Source organism: Vanessa atalanta, chromosome 8 (assembly GCF_905147765.1).
Source record: "Vanessa atalanta chromosome 8, ilVanAtal1.2, whole genome shotgun sequence".
NCBI lineage: Eukaryota > Metazoa > Arthropoda > Insecta > Lepidoptera > Nymphalidae > Vanessa > Vanessa atalanta.
In genome coordinates this window covers 714,622-736,955 of record NC_061878.1, presented here as the reverse complement: position 1 = coordinate 736,955, position 22,334 = coordinate 714,622, and the positions used below count along the sequence as shown (strand labels likewise).

The 22,334-nt window shown below is 33.7% G+C and overlaps 1 protein-coding gene across 2 annotated transcripts in view; it reads right to left on the bottom strand.

Moving 5' to 3' along the window:
* Nucleotides 1-21,774, bottom strand: part of LOC125065682 (axin) — a 63,534-nt gene extending 41,760 nt beyond the window's left edge. For both annotated transcript variants that reach the window (XR_007119635.1, XM_047673447.1), the window contains exon 1: nucleotides 21,564-21,774. The gene's annotated coding sequence lies outside the window, so the exon portion shown is untranslated. The remainder of the gene's footprint in view (nucleotides 1-21,563) is intronic.
* Between the last annotated feature and the right edge of the window lie 560 nt (nucleotides 21,775-22,334).

The following is a 22,334-nucleotide window of genomic DNA, read 5'->3' as shown; positions in this document are numbered from 1 at the left end:
TAAATTGACTGATAAAAAAGGCGATTCGTTCGACGAACTTTCGAAAACGTCTAATGGTTTAATTTTTGCTTACTACTTTAATTATATTATTTTATTTTTAAGGAAAATACAATTATTTTGAAAATGAAGTGTAACAATTGTAATAATAAAACATTAATAGTTTTAAGACATTTAGCGATTCCTCTCACGTCCTACTACAATTGTAAAATATTTAGTTGTTCCAATTAGTGTCTCAACATTTTTAAGCCGTGAAGACCACTTACAAATAGAAAGTATAGAAAATGCAAATAATAAAAAAAAAGGTATGGTAACGGAGATTTGGTTTGATTTCTTTTTGAAGAGCGAGTGTTAGTCACAACTCACGAGGGACAAACTATATTAGTTCTCAAGGTGTGTGGTACGTAGGCGACGTAACTGTACATCAGGTGGTCTTTGCGCCAGCGTGCCTAAACATATTGAATAAAAATAAAATTAATGTAGGCAAGGGCTACTTAATGGTTTACAGTAAGTTAATTGAGTTTGTACGCTTTCGCTTTGTTTTAAAGTTTTCTGGTAGCGTGTAATTATAAAATACGGTTGTCAGAGGCCATTGAACTTCTTCAATAATAATAATAAAATATTAATAATAATATATTAATAAATAATAATAAAACCCTCCTGACAAGATTTCTACCTTTAGGTTAGGTTAGTCGACCTCAATGGCCCAAGAGAGGGACCCGAGAGGTATACTCTCTATTCCCTCGGTTTCATAGCCCGATGGAACTGCAATCCGACAAAGGTTCTTATCTGCAGCCTTCCGTACTTGCTACCAGACCGAGACAGTCAGCACAACAAAGAGACGTGATTTTTTTCCGTTTTTTAATTATTATTTATTTCTTAATAATAATTTATATATATGACACATGATTATAAAATGATAAACGTCAATTTTCTTTACAAATTACCTCAAACATAATCACTGCATATTAATAAAGTAGAGAACTGGAAGTAAAAGTCCGACTGAATCGATATTTTTACATAGGGAATTTTAAATGAACAATCAGACGTCATTAAGCGAAAACTGCTTGCGAATTACTTTTAAGTATCTTCTACTAAATATATTTTTTAAATGTCTAACTGACATACAACGCACAGTCTAAACATCCACAGGTTTTCATCCTGTTAGACGTGGATCTAACAGGATGAAAAATTGCCCACAAATTCCATATTAAATATAGGTGAGCACTAAGAAAGCTTTTTTTTTATATTCATCTCTTAAATTTTGTTTGAAAATCGGTTAATTAGTTAAAGTCAGATGGCATAGATTTTTTTTTATCGGTATTTAGTCTTCCATTCATGAGTACACCACAAGAGGGTAAAAAAATAAAGGGAGAAAGTTTGTGTCGTTTGTTCGCCTTTTTTCTAAGGTTTACATATAAAAATCGGTATTGAGGCTTGTGTTTGTGAATAAAGGTCAGACGATAAAACTCATCTCTTAAGGAGGTAAAATTGGTGATCATAGTTTATAAAGTTTGCAAGTTCTTCTTTTTAAAAGTTAGACATGAGAGAGAGACATGAAACTGATGTTTTGTTTTGTAAGTAAGTAAAATACGAGATGCATCTTGGATATGGCGGCAAATGAAACTAATAGTTTCTAATTATGTGCGAAGTAACGATCTTGGTGGACCAACTCTAAATTTCTTCTTACCAGGGCTCTACTGAAAAGTGTGCTAATTTTTTAGACATCACTAGTACATTTGCCATCAGTTAATAGGATCAAGTTTGTTTTAAAAACGGAGCCGAAAGACCAAGGAGTCAGGACTGAAGCTGCAACTTCACACGACTAGGAGTTTCGCATTCCCAAGAGCTATTTAACATACTCGTATAGATAAGTTGGTACAGACGAAGGATATTTACAAATGGCTCATCACGACCGATTCAAAGCTCATAAAGCAACGGTGCCGACTGCATCAGCGACCCGCAAACGCATCGCAATACGATCTGATATTAATAAAGATATCGACTTGAGCGCAACCGCGGCTTGTGTCAACACAGTATTCAAACAAAAACGCTCGCGTCTCGAACCACGTATGTAGGTACATGTTCTTAGCTAGGGAAATGGCTTTCTGTTCGTCATGAAGTGTGGGAACAGATCATACCATATAATCTAGCAAATATAATTAGCATAAATATGAAAATAATTATATCATATTCCAACCCTTAATTTCAAATAACTTTACCCTTCTCAAAGAGAAAAAACGATATTTGTGTAATAAAGTGTTACGTTTTTCGCGAGCATCACTTGCGGTTGCGCACAGGTTGCGGCTAGCTGGCGGCGCCGGTACGTCTCGGCTTGCATTATTACTAGCTCCCGCACGCCGCGCCACCCGTAGCGCACACACTGGCAGCGCTCGCACACGCGTTCTCATATAATGTCAAAGGGTGAGCGCGCCGCCTCACAAAGCGTAAGTGCAACCACTAAAAGCCAATCCTAAGTTTTATTGATACACATTGTATTGCGACAAAGTCTCCGTCGGCGGCGGCCCGCCTCACCCCACGCGCCGCACAAAGACAATATCGCGACGTCAAAGGAGAGCCGTCCCGCGCCCGACTCGCCGCCCGCCGCCCCGCGCCTAGAGGAAATGAAAAATTAAATTGTCAACACATTTAATATCTGCGAAAACGTACACGGCGTCGCCTTTGAACGCGTCTCCTTTGCGGGGCCGTCGCGGCGAAGGCTTTGCGTATTAAAATTTCAAACGTAAAATTGAAATTCTGTTTAAGTTTAATTAGACGTCGCCGGAGTTCGAAGTTGCATTAGATCAGCGGCGCTAATGAGGCCCGCGGTGAGCACACGTCACGGATGCGGGGAAGCCCGGCGCGCGAGGGGGCGGGTGGGTGTCCGCCCCGCGTTTGATCGGTGCCGCCGCTTTGACAATTATTAAAATTTGCCTCGTACCTCTCGGGTCTCATCTTTTTCCGTCGCCTCGATTACGCCACGGGTTTGTCTCATTAGGGCTTTTGTATAGTATCGCGAGCTTCCCTTTGATGTGAAGCGAGGAGACACGGGGCGGCCGGTCCACCTGCACTTTTATTGTTCCCGCTCGGCCTCGAATTTGCACGCTCCACTTTGAGCCGTCTCTTTGAGATTAGCGGCCGCGCTCTCTGCCCTCTGACCACTGAGACGTTAACGCCGGACGGGACTGAGCGTTATTACGACGCCAACGTCACGATATTGAAAGTCACTCGACGGCTGTTGTTTGTCATTCAAACTATCACAAGTAAAATATACATAATGCAAATATTAATAAAGTCTAAACCGAATGTTTTTAAGAGGTATTAATTGTTTTATAGTCCGACTAGAGGCCGCTTACATGATACGAACTTAATTAGGTGGGAAGGTATAAATATCACTTCCTTTGGATCGAGTCAATTACTTGTATCACATTGTGTTCGCGAAGAAGAAATCCGTTGTTTTTCGAATAATGCGCTTATTAAATAATATGCAATGCATTAATCCAACAAATTTCAATCAATGTGAATCGTTCCGGTGATAATGTATCGCAGGTTTCCGGAGCGCTATGTTTGCGAGCAAAGCGAGGGCGGTGCGCGATGAACACTTGACACCCCTTTATTACTTTTGTGCCCTTTGTGCGCGCCATCATCATCGAGCATACGACTCGAATTAAAACTTTACACAGCGATTTGTCACGCGTTTATTGAAGCCTGATGGCGCAAAGCGTCAATACTGTTAAATAAAGCATTTTATTTTACAAACAATTACTTTCTCTATTCGATTACAAATTTATAATCGACGGATGCTGGCAGAGGTGTCCACCGGCCTTGAGACAATCGTGCCGTGGAACATTCTAACTGAGCACACATGTCCAGCGCTTTGCGTTCGAATAAAAAATTTAAAAGAGAATTTCCTACAAAAGAGTCACGGACGTCATTAAATACAAGCATTAATTACTAAACAAATACTCCGTGTGTGCACATACTTGAAGCGGCGCTCACAAAGGGGCCTTGGCAATTCTAGTCGAGTTATCACAGACTCCGTGTAATAAGAGAACAGAATCTTCGCGTTTTTAAAATAAAGCTCAGTGGAACACAGGGCACGGACGGAGGATAAAAGAGAATTTTCTCGTTTGTATTAGTAGGTAAAATATACGCGACATTCGTCGGTACACAGCGGCGCCTTTGTGATGCTTGCTTATGCTTACTGAGGACCTCGACCGAACTCACGATAGTTTTTCGAAGAATAGCCGGTGCCCGGTAAAATTATGTAATTGTGACTATACATTAAACATATTATGCATGTCTGTCTTTATGTTGACTGTTCACTTCACATTAGACAATTGAACCACAATTTCGGTTCGATTTTACTGTAAAAAGTATAATTATTATGTATTTCAATCAATGCAACATATTAATAATTGTGATAGTTTCGACTGTGAATATGTAGCGTTATCTTCATAATAGAATACAATAAATGCCAAAATCGGTTTATTTATGAACATAAAAATACAAATTTAGAAATTAGAAGGTCATCAGAGTGACATCACTATAATCTAGGCGACTGTACTTCGAATGTGTGAAAGAGTTAACCATCAAAAGTGCTATATTGTACAACTGTACCATCCACTACGTCACTTCACAAGCGCCCTTTAGACAACAGCCCTTTGTCATACATATGGGGTTCTTTTGAACACCTTCATACCATATTTTCATGTTAAAAATACGAAATAAATTACCCGCTCAAAGTTATCACGTTAACAATGTTTTGTAACTTATTGTCTTTGAATTTCATTCATTACAGACGTCGCCTTTAATATATAAATATGTATACATTTTTAGTGCATTAATTATACGAAAAAAAAATACTGAGTGCTTAACTATTTACATTACGTGTAACACAAAAATAAGTCAATAATATACATTCCATAAAAGATTTAAAAGGATAACAATGAATCCCTTTAGCGACACGTATTTATAGCTACTATAACTTTCCGCGTACCTCATTCTCAAATAGTAATAAAAGTTCCATAAGCGCGACATTTGATTGTCCCCGAGCTGCAGGCGGAGCGGAGTCGTGATTCAGATTGAAATAGTAATTTGGGCGGGAACCGTGCACTTCGCGAGACTAAACAAATTCACTTCGAACAGCGCCGATATGTGGCACGCGCGGATAAAATTATGAGGCAACTGAAAATTACGGAGAAGAAGTTGGGACACGGTGAGAATAATATCACTTTAATTCTTAACATCAAATAGTTAAAAGAACTGACCATACTTCTAGTGTTTTGGAGTTTTCTAGTAACTTATACGCTAACTAAATTAATTAAATTTCATTTTCGATTGATACGAAGAAGTATCGATATTATCTTGTCGCTAGATGTACATATAACGTTACAAGATCATGGCTCCGTTTCAACATATATATAAATTACATGTCAAAGGATTTAATATTGGAAATTCTAATTATTGACAAGTTTAAAGCTAGATCAAACAAACCACAGACGAGATGTGTCCTATACTCATCCTTATAATAACGAAATCCTTGGGGAATTCTCTTTAATAAGTTTGAAGATTGATTCGGTATAAAAGCACGTACCAACTCTGATATAATTTACTTAAGCTACAGTCTATATCGAGAATTTTGCTAGCCAAACGATGTTAAGTGGTCACTAGTTCACTGGTTTTAAATACAAACTACTCTTTATAATATCGTGGGATACACATATGATTCTAAATTCAGTGCATGCAATATATCATAAAACCGTTTCTAACAGCTGAAACAAAAAAAGGTTATTGCTTAAATTGTCAATTTAGCAAAAATATAAAAATAGGAAGAGATTTCAGTTTCACCGTTGTCGAGAGGCACTCCGGTACATTTTTCTATTCAGCGGCAGGCAGATGTTTCTCGCGAATTGAATAGTCAATGCGATAAATTCGGTTTGCGGCAGACGGCGCGGCGCCCGCGCCTCCGATGCCAACAATCTACATAATGCACGAGCCGACGGATAGCGGATGCCACTAAATTGCATTGTTACCGACATTAGACCATTTCAGAGGTAGAGGAGATTCATTGGAAGGATTCGTTTACATTTTTCTTAAGTTTACAGAACTTTAGAATATTACAGTTTACTTAAAATGATATATATGTATATTTTATTACAAAATCAAAACCGAAACAGGAAGGTTGCTAAATGAATTAACCCTTATTAACTAAATTAACAACTTTGAACTCCTTGAACACTGGCTTTTGGCACAATTCGTTAACATTTATGTGGTTTAGTCTCAATGGTCAGGCATTTGGCGGCAATTTTTTACATAAATATCTATCATTTGTCCAAAACATAGACAGGATTAAGGCTCAGATCGACATTACTCAGCCTATTGAAAACAAGTGTCGCTGCGATTACAAGTTAAATTACTTCAAATAAAAAAATATACCAGGGTATATTATATAATACAGTTAATACGAACTATGCACAAACCTCAGTTTTAAATCGTTCGGTTAAAACATACAATAAATTTTATGCTGACATAGATTTATTTAATTTACCTAAAGGAGCGTTTAAAAAAGCAATAAAAAGCAAATGTTAGGTGAGCTTACTCAATAATGACACAAACACACACACACACACACACACACACACACACACACACACACACACACACAGACACACACACACAGACACACACACACAATTTCACAAACATACACACACACACACACAATTTCACAAATATTCAGTTTATGAACAGTACCTTTACCTATCACAATTTGTTTAACTCTATAAATAACTAGTATAAAATTTTCATATTGTAACTGCTTTTCGAATTCATGTTATAATAGTGTAATCCTTTTTTGGTCATAATTTTTGCATTATATTGTTAAATTTTATAAGATATTGTAACACTGTTGGATTGCCAAATGAAACAATAAATAAATAAATAAATACACCCCGACAGACAACGAAACGATGTTGTAAAAATGGAAATAAATAAACTCTAATATATAATTTGCTCAAAGATGTAGTTGCCGTCGTTTCATTAACTAAAAAAAAAACCATGACTACGAAAAAATTGAAAAATACTTTGCTCTCTGATTTATTATTTTTGGGTTACATGGAGCAACATACAACGGCTTTGAGGCTACCTATAGAAAGTATGAAATGTTTATAAACATTTTGTAAAGGTAAATTTTTAGCCGATGCATGGCACGACTGTTCAGTTGTTATAACAATTCGAAAATAATGTTCATGAACTATCGAAGACCTCCTCGCCATTTCTGTCTCACCAATTTTCATAGAATTTATGAACAATTTGAATATTAGTCCAAGAGCATAATATTTTGATACAAATCATAAACAAATATATTCAATATGAATAAAAACGCCTGACTGTTATAAAACCTTACCTTCTTTTCAATTCGCATAGTATTCTTACAAATACAGAATTTAAAGTGGACGAAATTAACAAAGAAATTTCCATGTTCGTGTGACTGATAATGAAAGGATAAGTTTCGGAACATCTAAACTGATGGAATATGATGTTGAAGTTTAAGCTAATGCTGCAGTCGATGTTATCAAAGTTACGAGCCTTATGATCATATAGACGAGGTGAGTGATGAACGCGAACTAATTCAACTTACCTTACTAAAGATACTTTGATTACATTTTATAAGCGATATTACAACCGACTACACAGGGCCAACCACAAGAGAACAAAAGCCAAATAAACAACATTTTACGAAAGCTTGAAAAATCTATAATATTCATTAGGGATTTGCGAAAAAAATAGCGTATTGAAATTCGACGAAGCTGTTGTCGGTACTTTGGGAGTAAAATTAAATTAGATATTATATAAATAATATATATTAATCAGGAACTGTTAGTGCTGTACAATATAGCTGAGATATTAGCAAATTACATTGAATTAAACCTAATATTTCCTTATATTTATTCCTTCTTCAATAGGCTTCAGGTATTTATTAGTCAGATATCATTTATATCAGTGGGTATCACACATACATCCATTAGGTTGCGATGCGACAATTCAAGCAATCGGTCAAAGACAGAACACGATATAAAACTAAGCCTATGGCCTATGGCCTATTGCACAGAGTTCAAGGGTAAATGGTAGGGGAGAACATTTCATTTAAGATAAGGTGTTGATAAATGTTAGACAACAACCTTGACTCATTTAAAATTACATCAATATTAACACGAATAATAAAAACTAAAAATATGAACAATAATTTAAACGTTAAATATATTATTGTACAAAGCAAACATATAAAAGGTAATTATAATTTATATTTATAGCCATCCGAGTCAACAAAGAAATGATTAGAAAATAAAAAAATTGAAACAGCACAAAGACGTTACAAAAATATCATTACAGGAAATCTGTTTAATGGAAAATACCACGTGTCTGTTTAAAGAGGCCAATTACATTTCCTTTCGACAATCCAATATGAGCTAATTTGTAGATACTGAGAGTCATATAAAGAGGAAGCTGACACCGTTTCCTCACACCCCTCTCTCGATAGGCAAAGCAAGTCAAAAGGCTCACTTAACCTTAGCGAAACTCAATAACTTTCACTTTAAATAATAAATTCTCCTTTGAGACGAACCGAACACAACCGGTTCAGGGTTGCGATGTTTAAATGAATACATTATCGCTTGTCTTTAAGCTTCACTCTCTCGGATGTAAAATAAATTAAAAATAACTAAACAAATTAACATTTAATTGAAAAAATGTCTTTGAACAACATTATTATACTTTCGTTTGAAATTAATTTTATCAGTATTGCGCTTTACAATTCAAATCTAGCTACTGTAAAACAATTAGTGACTGTTTACATACTTTGGGGTTTTAATATAATAATATATGTGTGACTATCAAATTTATAATATTATAAACGAGACAGTAATTGTTTAGCAACCCTGTTATAGCGAAAATTGGTGATATCGGAGAGGCGAGGCGGTGGAATCCTCGTAATACAATGAATTGATTGTGAAGCATAGACAAAAGCCTTATAACGCCTTTATTAATTTCTCGCTTGGAGATCATACTATATTCATGTTGCATAAAATCTAATGATATCATTTTCATATTTAAAAACAATTTTTATCAATTAATTAAGTTTTTTATTTATTTATTAAATTATTTTATGTTAATTTGTTGTTATGCTCGTATTCGATTGTCCTCGGGCATCAAACCCAATACTATCTTCCATTAGGTTTGTCGATGTCTGAGATAACCCGTTCAGTGTTGCTCCTGAACGGATTTTGGCTACAGCGACCAGTGTCAAAGACATTTGCGCTGATAAGAGCACAAGTGTATGTGTCTGAGTCTAGTACATTCTGTGTTTCCATAATATCCAATGGGATCGATTTGATACAACACGGCGGGAATTACGGTGTTTCTGAGACACGGGAGTTTAAACACTTCCATATATGGCTACGTTATGGCTATACCAACAGCTGTTTTCTCGTCCCGCTGTGACATATATATACATTGGCAAAACTTAAAATTCGTTCCCGAAACCTGGCGTCGAGTAAGCTAGCTCAAGCTTTTCATAACCAAGTGAAATCGCTTCAATTATTTCCTTGTATGTCATAATAATACCTATACGAATTTTCAATATTGCATGGGAACTAACTTTATGTACATTGCAAACTAAGCTCGGCGTAGGCGTCATTCATTGAATAACGATAACCCATCGACGAGTCATTGTTTGAAAGCACGTTTTAAAGTACAAAGTGGCCAGTGCATTGATAGCGGAAGATAGTTGGACAAGAGCACTAATGGAGTTCAACGGTTAATTTGCGTGGCCGACGGTTTGTTCATAATTAGTTTAATATTCGTCCGGCGGCGTGCCGCGCGCGCGTCGTCCGACTCGCGGCTTGCGATCGAATTAGCTAAAATTGCATTGTCAACGAGAGTCGCGACTGAACTTGTTGTTTGTATACATTGGACAGATTATATATAACTAAATTACTTCGAGTTACACTTATAAATTGTTTCAAACATGATATTTATTAGCATCATTCAAAATGTTTAACATTTAAATCTATATTATAGACACAAATAGAAGTATATAAGAATAATCTGATGCTTGTCTGTATTTAAGAAGGAATAAATAATGCTGACGTATAATAGAATTCGAGATTTCAATCAGACCGAAGTTGAGAGGTGTCTCAGCGTCACGGCGCCTAGATAGCACCTCTATAAGAATCTATAACAGTAATCGATTGCAGACGCCACAAATGGAGGCACGCGTTAGGCCGACTACCGGGTCTCATTCTGATCTTGTAGCAAACAAAGCTCGGGCGTCAAAGGCTCTGTGTAAAAAGGAATCCAGTGATAGAGGTAGTCGACAATGGGCCGGAGCTTTCGCCTCAGGACAAAGGCGACAGCGGATATTCGAGAGACATTTAGAAAATAATCTCATGTCGACTATTATTGAATTGAATATCGTCTGGTATTGTAGAGCGTAAATAATAAATCATAAATTAAATTCTGAATCAATTAACAGATATAACAATAGTCTATCAGTGAATTTGTTAAAAGACTGCAGTGCGATTCTGAAGAAAAAACATCTCACACGTGAAATATTGACAACCGACTAACATTGATACATTTTGATACTTGTATCATATAAATTTAATAATTGTTGTCGTGTGAGGTCATAAATCACATTCTGACATTTCAAACTCGTATTCTGCGGTGAGTTTCGAGTTTATTTTTAAAGAATAGTCTAATTGATCACAAAACATGTTTTCATTCAAAGAATATATCTATGTATATCCTCATCTTAGATATCTAAAAAAAATCTTAAATGTTTATCTGCGTGCATACCCACGCACTTACATTTAGAGTAATATCGATTAGGTGTTATAATTATGCAGTGAGTATATCATAACGATATACCTATTTCATATGAAACAGCACGCTATTTCTCATGTTTAGCGAACGTGCACTCGCGTGGCAAGGTGAGCTTCCGGAGTCGCTTTGTGGCGCGCTGATACCGAGCCGCCGATAAATATTGTGGCGAGTTCACTACATACCGACTCTTGACAATATTACAAAGATTTCTTCACCCCATGTCAAAACATTGTCGAATACCTCATGTTTAATTTTTATCAGGTCATGTCAACGATATTTTAAATGTAAATTTATTTCAATTTTACGTTTGTAAATTAAATGGAATTATTATAGCTGTTATCCGTCACTTACATTCGTAATGATTTAAATTTTATGACATGATATATATTTAATTAATATAATAATTATACGATAAATGTGGAATGTCATAGGGAAGTCTAAAAGACATAATCAACTTCTATGAAAAACTATTCAAGGAATCCGTCTTCTAGAACCGTTCGAACTTGAGCGATCATCAAAAATTAATCATTTGCCTCAGACCTTTGCATTTAGAGTGTTATTAACTAGTTTTAGGTACGGTCGCGACTTCGCCCGTGTGTAGGGAGCATACACATTTGTACTTTTTATATTTAACAATTTAATCCAAACTTAAGCCCCATGAATGTGTGAATTTAAAAAATTAGCCCATATCCTTCATTTGTATTCAAGCTTATTTCAGACCAAATTTCATCAAAATAGGTTTAATAGTTTAGCCGAGAAAGCGTAACAGACAGCGTTTGTAATATTGATCATATACACAGAATGCATAAAACGTAAAATATATTATAAGACGTAAGATCACCGAAAAAAACAATTTATCAAAACTTATTATTAAACTTCAAGTTTTGCTCTGTTGCTTAACAAGAGACGGAGAAAAATGAAAGGAAGGAAACGAATGAATGTAATTTTTCATTTTTGACTATAACTAACGGTCGCAGTGACTTCATTGGCAAGTGGAGCAGGTCTTAGTGCGAAGTTCCTTGGTGTCGTCCCAACTCAAACATCATAAATCGTGTGCGGTGCCCGCCGTGTAAACAGCAGACAATCGTTATGATCTAACCGTGTGTCGTGTGAGGCTGAGCCTTTGACGGAAACCTCAAAGCGCTTTGAGCGCTGACATCATCCGCGCTTGATAAAGTCGTTTTTGCCACTTTTGTTTGTTCATTTTCGACGCGCAGGTATTTATTTGACGTCTCGGTTGCTATAGTCAACGTTAATGATTACTGTTTCTATTTCTCCAGATAAATGTATTTAAAAAAAAAACATTTTATTATTTAATTGAAGTTTTAATCAAAAATCGTTTATATTTTTTCTAAAAGAATTAAAAAGGAGGAATCAACTTCAAGACACAAATTAAAAAATATGTATAATGTAGCGACATTTACGTAGGTACATGATGTAATTATGTCGGTAGGTAATGACATTTAATCAGTTTAAAGTAACTACATGCAACTTGTGCATGCATATTGTATTACGAGAAAATTAACATTCAAGAAACAAAATAAAACAAAGCCTTTGTAAACCAAACACAAAGTTATAATGTAATATATTTTGCACTGCAACATTCGACGCTCTGATGTTCATAAATAAATTATAACATGTAATAAGGATTATAAAATATATATCATTCTGCTCGTAAACAACAAGCCAGTGACACAGCGAGCAAGATCCCCTGGACGATAGCGAGACGAGGCGGAGCTGTGTGGAGCATTTCACAGGGCTGCTGCAATCTGACTGTAGACTATAGCCAATCGAAGAAAGACCACAGACAAACACACCTTAGATTTACCTATTATTGTGCAAAGAACAGTTCTCTATAATTTATATTTTTATAATTTATACTAAACACTAGTCCATTTTTTCCGCCTTAATTTTCAAAATCAATATGTACCAAAAAAATTCTGCATTCAAAAACGCCATTTTCCCGAAAATCCATAATGAATATGATAAGAGCTTGTATAATCTATGATTTATGATTCGAGAGCTTTCTCGACCAATGATGTCGCGTCAATTCAATGTCAATTGTTGTTTATTTATCTTTATTCCTCTTGTGGTTGGAATAATGTAACCACACGATACGTGATACGTTTCATATGCATATAAATAAAATGTAGTAAATGATGATTTAATAAAAAAGTATTTTGTTTTTCTTCATTTGATTTATTGAAATGAAACCCATTGTTGTGATTATGAAGTCCTGTCTTAAATATTTCTATAAAGAATAATTAGAATATATTTTTATTATTATTCTAGAATGATTAGGTAGATAAAATTAGTTAAGATGTATTTGTTCACGTCTTCCAATGTCAATATGATTTTTATAATAGAAGTGTAAATTTATCAATATTTACACAAATCTTATGTTCTTAAGTTGACATTGTTAAAGTCGAGTTTAATAATAAAATGAAAAATCAAAATATTTTTAAGTCAAGAAGCTTTCCAGACTGAACAAAAAATATTAAAATATAAATAAATTTAATAATATTAATTTGAAATCGAAATATCTAGAAAGAAATAAAATGTTCAAATATAAAATTAATAAAAACGGATTATTAATTGAACAAAATCTATAGTCGGATCAACGAAGTCACGAACGTTTAAATAACACAGTTGCAGTCAACCCTATCGTAGGCGGTGAGTTTCCTTTGATCTGAAGCCGCTCTCACGCCTTCCGCGGCCCTTGATTGATTTCACTACATTCGCCATTAATGCGAACGCCGATCAAACACGACACGACACACGATTAAAATAGACGGAATGTGACCTATTTAAAATTAACAAGGTTTAAATTTTAGTTTATTATTTATAACGCACAGGATCTACATTTCAGGCAGCCGTCCCCACAGACTTACCTAGCTGATAAAGCTGGATTTTTTATTCTATGGAGAAATGAGTAATAATTTATCCAGTGTTCAAATTATGTTCCCACTTTCGCGAATTCTGTTTTATTATGAATTACATATCAAGAAACAGTGCTGTTAATAATGTAAGATTGACTGAGGACCGTTTCAGCTGCTAATGTGTTTTAAAGCGAATCGAGTTGTTACAACAGATGTTACGTGATCTGACGGTGACGAGATAAACAAGAGTTGAATACTCATTATAATATTTGTATCATCATTGCGAAATATATTCATAATTCATGTTTAAAAGTTTATTTAAGAGATTATGAATAAGGATTTTTTTAAAGACATTAATCGTAATTCGACTTACTAAAATAATGTTATATTTTATAACTAAGTATACGCGAAACGAATAAACCTTAATTTCTTAATCAAGAAAATAAGTCGTCTTTCGCAAGTGAAAATGGGACACGACCGCCGGAGTTACCGTAAACTAGATTCAAGTAAAATGATTGAAACCTCTGCACGAAGTTTCCCGCTTATTATGCTATAACTGTCAAAGGAACCTCACGGCTACGGGGATAATAAAAATCCAAAGAAGACCATAATGACTCGCCTTGCACACACCGAGGTGCGAAACGTCGATCCGAGCGTGAAATTGTACAAATAAATAGCGGTAAAGATAACAAATTACGGGGAAATTGCTAATGATGAGCGGAGCGGGGCCCGCGGGCGGTGCATTAAGCCGGCGGCAAACATCAAAGGGCCCTTTGACCGAGCCGACACTCCCACTACCCTCCCGCGCGACGCCCCGCGAGCTACTAAAGGTGTGTCACAGCGTACTTTTTTAACTTTTGAGTATATTTTTTAATAGCGCTAAACGAAAAACCGGTAAATTTTCTATTCGATGCATGACCTTAATTACTTTGATTGAGAGCGTAATTTTTAATTAACATACCTTTTAGTTTTGGTAACACTGAATGCAGTGACCTTGAACGTATGCTTGAAATTTTTTTATAATATTTTTATTATTATCGTTTATTAATTATAACGTTATACGTTTAACTTTAACGAGTTTTACGTTACAAGCACTAAAAATGATTCGGCGACGGCCCTCACTCCCGCACTGATACCAATTAATCAATGACTCCCGTATTTGGACGGGCGTCGCGCCTTCCGGGCTTTTGCTTTGTAAGTTTTTGTTCGATAGTGATTTAGTGATGGCTTTATAAAGTTTCGTGGCAACAGATATTTCATTCATACGTTGGTACAGGAGTCGAATCCGATAAAGTATTTCAACCTGCAGTTCAATAGACGACTGATTTTTTACGATAAAAACTTTTAGGACTTTTAATCTTAAAAATATATTTCCATAAAATCGAATGTATTTAATTATTACTTTTTATCATATTATATTATAAAAAGTAACAATTAAATATATTATATCATTCTAGTTAAATAACTTTATCAATTTACTCAATAGATAAAGAGCAAAATGCATTCGACGTCGTAGAAAATCATATCGTATAACAGCATCGTGTAAAAAGTCCAGCGCAATATAACGTGTCCTTAGAGCTTTCTTCGAAATGTTACTTTGTATTTTTCTATTATGAGAGTTTTCAAAAAAATACAAGACATTTTACATGGGAAGTGGCGACGAGTGTAAAGGTTGTTACATCTCGTCGGCACTCGTGTATCGGGTTGAAATCAGTGCGGTTGGAGCGATGCAGCGATGTAGCGATGCTGGAGTGGCTCGTTATCGCACTCTCGGCCTCGTCTCTGACACCGTCTCGCGTCTCACATCCAACATAACACCATCTAACGACACGCTCGAGTGTCGACTGCCGAACGTAATGGTCGATGCATCCGCGATTTCATTTTTATATTGTGCATAATATAAAAATATAATTTGTTCAGGTATAAAATGCTTCTACGAGTTCTTTGGAATCGTCGTGACACAAACTAAAATTAAATGTAAAGCTCCCATCGCTTCGTAAGGTAAATTCTACCGAGAGAACCGACAAGAAGCTTAGTAGGTAGCTATCACACGCGTAAACGAATTACACATTAATTCATTATTTAGAATTCGTATATTCTGTGTAAGCGGAACGGCAAAATTTACGTCGAAGCATATAACTTGCTTGTTTATTGTTAAAAATCTAACAGCGGGAAAATAGGAAACAAATACCTAAAACGTGTGAAGAACCAGAAAAATAAACTCAAAGGGTTTATGTCTTTGTTCAGCATTTTTTACATTTAACAAACCGGTGTTAATTTATTGATTATTATGATTTATCGTTTACTCATAAATTATACATACTTAATTCAATTAAAATATATATTTTTTTATTCAAATGAATATAATTCGATTAAATATTTGAATGTTTCGATGAGATGGGATGTAGATAATCGTGTTAATTTATTTACAATTTATTTTAAGTTAACTTTTTGCCCAGAGGATCGGAATTACGACTCAACGGGGAAATGCTGCTAGGATTCTTGCCACCAACTCACGCAGTCATGACTTGTACAGTAGCTTTTTTTTATTATTTGTATATAATTTAAAATAAATAATATTCATGTGTTACCTGAGCATAAAAAAGATTTAAAACTTGACCACTTGAAGCTCCACAAATAAGTAGGTGCGTACTAAAATATCACATTTCTCTGAGAAGAACCAAAAATTATTTCGCATTTAGTACTTGCTGGTTTTTTGTAAGTCGATATGGCCCAGTGACTAGATGACGTGTACCGAAGATTGCTGATCCCAGCATCACTTTAGCCTATTCCAATGGAAGTAGGAAAAAAGATAAACAAACCTTAGATTTACATATTTCAAGCGATTTGCTCATAATTCAGCTACATTGTATACTACTAAGAGTTTATGATTAATATATCTTTATTTATAATACAGCACTATTAAATTTAACTACTTATTTCTACTTTAATTTTACTTCCAAAATTCCGATAACAGTTTTGTCGATGTTTAAAACGCCATTTTTTCATTGGTAAAATGGCAAATCCATAGTGAATATCATAAATTAATCAAGCTCTCAACCAATGATATCCAATGTTGTTTATTTGGCTTTTTTCATGTTATAGTTGGAATAGACTATATATAATACAACTCTTGATCAGCAGTAAAGGAGGGTTCTTTCAAGGAGGTAGGAGGTTAACTCAGAAGTTGGTAATTTACCAGCTGTTTCTTTGCTTTATATATTTTGTTATATTTAAAATACGTCAGTCATGCATCGTTTTAGATAATTTTAAATATCGTAACTTTTTCAAACCCTGAGCTGAATCATCGATGAAAATATTAATTAAATCATTAAAAAGCTGTTTTAGATAAGCTAAGTATTTCAATACAATTGATTAAATTAAAAACGTTAAACCTAAGTATTGTCTTTAAAGAAACATTTATTTCACTTAATGGAATTCGTTTGTCTACAAAGTTTTGTAAATTAATTTATAACTTGATTATTTACATTTTACCGACGACGGATTATTGTGACTTCCACTTAAATAAAACATACTTATAAAAATAATAAAATGTTTACTTATGATAACTTAACATACATTGTAATATATTTCAAATAAAAAATGAAAATATAGTAATAAAAATTAACATGCAGCCTTACTTAATAAAAAAATATATACACAGTGATGATATTATCGTCATACCTAACATATACTAATTCCACCGATGGCGTATTTAAGAAATCCATTGAAAAGAACATCGCATGATGAATCAATTTTTAAGACAAAATACTCTAGTTTTTCTCGCAAGTTTATCAAAAGTTTTTTTTTGCATCTATTTACGAGATGTATTGATAAAGATTTTCTTTCGTCGGTTCTTATCAGGTCTGAGGTATTTCGAAGCGGTGATAGATTTTTCACGATCAATAAGCAAATATAATGGTTCTAGGTTGAATACTTCTTCTCGAGAAAGCTTTTAACTTAACATTAAAATTCAAGAAAACTAAAATTCCAAAGACATCAATCTACGTAAAATAACCAATCAGCAGTTTGTAAACAAAATGATTATTAATTAATATTCAATATGCTCGAATGTTTATATAAAAAATCTCTCCAACCGAACGCATTGTTTTCCCGCCCTTCGAACAGATGAAACAAGTAATTGGCGCGTCTAACAGAGGCTATTGAAAAAGTGGTAGCAAGTGAACCGGGACTCCTTTGATGCTTATTATTGTGACTAAACAGAGTAATTGCATTCTCTGAATTGTTAATTGCTTGTTGTTATTACTCAACCTAGATGTAAATTGTGTTGTGGTAATTATAAGCTGTTATTTCGGCCTCCTCGCCTTGGCCTTGTTCGGACCATCGTTTCCGAAATACATCGAATGAAATGCTCGATAAGAGCCTTAATGACCCGTCAAAATTTGAGGTTTTCTAAAATTATGGTACTTTTTTGGTGTTATAATTTGAAGATGCTCGTTGACGTTTAACTATATAGATAAACTATTATATACGAAGGTATGTTTTGGAGCTATTAGATCATATCTCAGACGCATAATGCCCAATAATCTTAGGTGATACATTATCATAATTAATGATATTTTTCTTTATGACGATCTTCATTTTTGGTTAATTATTGTACGGACTTAAATTGCATAGCTCATGTATGTTAATCCCTTTGTTAACATAACATGTAATCCCAATCAACACAAAGATCAAAAGCTCTTAAGGGAGACGTTTGCCAATCTCATATCAACAACAATTGTCTGCATCTCGATTCAATATCAGGTATAGGAGAAACGCATCCTCTGCCTACATACAGATCTACGCCTCGAGTGACACTAGACATCGGTCTCAAAGGCGAGTGTTTGCCCCTTTGTCTTACCAGGCAATTAGTGCAGTCCGTTCATTTAATTCTATCGGTCGATTAGTAGCGGCCCAGGTGGCCATTAATTGTGAAGCCAATTTGTCAGACCCGGCTCGGGCGCCAGTGTCACGGCAACGCTTGTTCTGTTTGATCGTATTTAACTGTTATTACAATTACTATTCCAACATGTTATATAATTAACATCGAATACGAGACAATCAATTTCAATTTAATTAATATTTGAATAAAGAGTAATTACATACATGGCCGGATTATTATCGTGACAACGATTTAGTCACTTTGATAGTCGTGACTAAGCAAGACGTTGGTAAAACTTCAATAGGTTTGTATTTTTTAAAAAGCAGCCCGCATTTATCGATAACTGTCGAAATGCATTTACGAGAGTATTTTCAGGGACATTACAGAAACTTTGTGTTTACTTCAGTTGCGATGAAAGAGTTGAAAACTTGATGAATTATATGAGGGAGAGAGCCCGCATATCGACTGCGTACCAACTTTTATATTAGAGGATTGAATCCACAGTAGATAACATTAGCATCGAAACTTTTATATTTGCGTAATTCTGGCAGTATAACTAAAAGCTTTTAGTTACATTACATAATGTATTAGAGTAACGATTTCGTAACGATTAGTTCTCGTCTATATGGGTTTTATATAATAAATAGCACATGTAATAAAAGCGAATATTTCGCTTATAAATCTGAAACCCTTTTACGTAAAACACTATTTAATACAAAAAAAAAGGAATCTCCTTTCGAAAAAGAGAAAATTAACCTTTATAATATTTAAATTAGTAAAATTCAGATGCAAAACTGAATCATTTAAGATACAAACTTCGAGCCAGACACGATGATTCTTGCATTGTGAAAAAAATGTAAGCTTGGCGCTTTTTTGAGCTCGTTCCGTAAGTCGGCAGGACAGTAAGTCCCACTTAGACGACAAAGCTATGAATCGTACTCTGTGATCGTCCCCTTTGCAATCTGACTCCTTTTGTCTCATTATTGAAACGTCCTAACAGTTGTCTTCGGGCTGTAATTATTTTCTTCGTATATTGTTTGAGTTTTACAAACTAATTTTAGTCACGTCACATCACTCTTGGTTAAAACCAACATTGATACTGTAAAACGATATTTAACTAAAATTCTTAATTAGTCATATTTTTTATTGATAAGGTAATGAAAACTTGTTTTTGATTTTTTAAATTCATTTCTTTTTTCCTACACGATTTGTAAATAAAATATTAGAAACAAAGGCGAAAAATCACACTATCATGTGAAACAGCAAGATAATAAAACCGTTAATAGCCCTTATAACTATAAAGAAAGGGTTTATTTTAATAAATGTTTAGTGTCGCGACTCGTGTCGCTTAGGTCTTTGTTCGGCGCGAGGGCGGTATTAGCGCAATGTCGCATCTTCAGAGGGCGGCGAGATCAAAGGATAGGTACACAGCAACCGCTCCCATTGATGTCGCGCACAAAGGGAATTGATTGTTGCAAACCTCTTTTTAAAAAAAAAAAACTAGATATAAAGAGAAAGGATCGATCACACATCTGCCTTTTTTATTAGTCTGTTGTAACAGAGAATGATTGATGAGGTTATGTTTATTATAATGAGTAATAAACATTTGTTTTTAAATTAGCATATGTTTGAATACTTATTTAATTCGACTCTTATAATTTAATATCAATTGATGAAAGACAATTACAATACTCTGTATTTAAATAAATAAAATAATTGCTCGGTAAACTAATATTACAAGATTAACTTTTTGAGATATCTTTATTGAAGCAAAACAACTATATTCAAATCTATTATTGTCTTTTTGTATATTAAATAATAGTACTTAGTATTTGTTGACGTTAAAATATGATAACTTTTGAAATTATGACAATTACATTTCAATCATATCAAACTTATTCTATTATATATTTTAGTATATTATAAACAGCTTGCCAATGTTAAGTTTGATGCTACTTCCTCCTAACCTAGAGCAGATACTTGGGTTGCAATGTATGAAACTATTTAATTGTCGTTGAATTTTATTCTAAAATTAATTTAATTTATGAAATATATATAAAATACTATTTTGTTTTATTTTATTGAATTTAAATTGTAAGATTTTTTTATGATGAAACATTTTTAGCAACTTTATTATATAACACCCAATGAAATCAAATAAAAATCTGAGTTGATAATAATAATCCTTTAAAATGTATTTTGGTATACGTAATAATTAAGATTTATCTCTATTATTTTATAAAATTCTGAACAATTTATAATTGCATAGAAGTAAGCTATTTGTCATACATCATTTTTGTATATATATATTTTTTTGTTCTTTTAAAATGCTTCAGGTAATAATGTCATTGAAGTTTTATATTATGTCACATACAATATGTGAAGAAAAGGAACTATTTCTAAAGAAATTGAAATTATTAAGTTCCTAGCAAGATTTTTTTAAGCATTTTATAACATTATATAATTAATTGAGATACTTTTGATTGAGTTTATTAAGATACTTTGTTTTTATTCATTCAAAATGTTCCCAAGAATTAATATAATCACAGGTACACCACTTTGTTTATTTTTGCTATTCAATGAGTTTGAAAGTTATAACAAGTCAATAGGTAAACAAAAGAAACAACAAACTTAAACGCGGGAAGCACGGAGTTTTAACATTTTCATGCCAATATTAACTTATGAAAATACTTGCAATACACAAAAATGTTCAAACTTTTAAGTATATACTTACTAGTTATTTGAGTAGTCGAGACATAACCTTACACAAAATTATTTTTAAACATTACCTGTTTTCGGAGTCTCATAAACCGTACAAATAAAGATAATTACTAAGTTCAAGAGCGGTTAAACATGCTTTAATGCGTAAAGCGTTAATTTTAGAAGTCGTAATCTTGAAATAAGCTTCGGTTTCTTACCTCGTTGACACCTGAATTCTCAACTGATCCCAGAGTTCGTTACAACTTTTTACACTTAACTTTAAACTTTCTCATAAAAACCTTTACACTTAATATGTATACGACACTTTAAGTAACTTATCGGAACGTCTTTTCACTTATAAACAAACATGAAACAAGAGTTTTCCTTTAAAAACAAAAATTTATCCACACACGGTTGACGTTGCTTTCGCCATGGTGTTGATAGACGTTAGCGCCATCTAGTATCGCATTTTCTTACTCAAACGTAAATTCTTTTTATGCAGTTGTCTGTTAATGTTCCCATTTATTAATATTATTGTAACTACTAAATTAGCTTCTTTCTCAAATTTATTTTAATTATATACTGTGTGTTAATTACTATTCTGTTTAAATTTTGAAATTGTAACTATACTTTTTAAATGTAATTAATTTAGTAGATATTATTTAAGATAAATGTTTTTGTATTTGTTGCTTAGTGTAAAGATTTTGGGACTAAATTCAAAACTAACTTAGCTTTAGCAGCTGTAAAGTATCTAGTTAAAAAATGGATAAGTACATATTCAAAGTTAATATAGTAGCCATAGACAAGATTAATTGTTTCTTGACTAAGATGTATAATAGATAATTTAAACAAATATTTTATATTTTAAGAAAAGCAATAAAATTATTGATGATATGTATTAGTTAAAATCTAATTCTTCGGTCAATTTCTTACTTAATCGGTTTTGATTCATAATTTTAAGTGAATTTGAAAGTGGATAAACTTTTTTT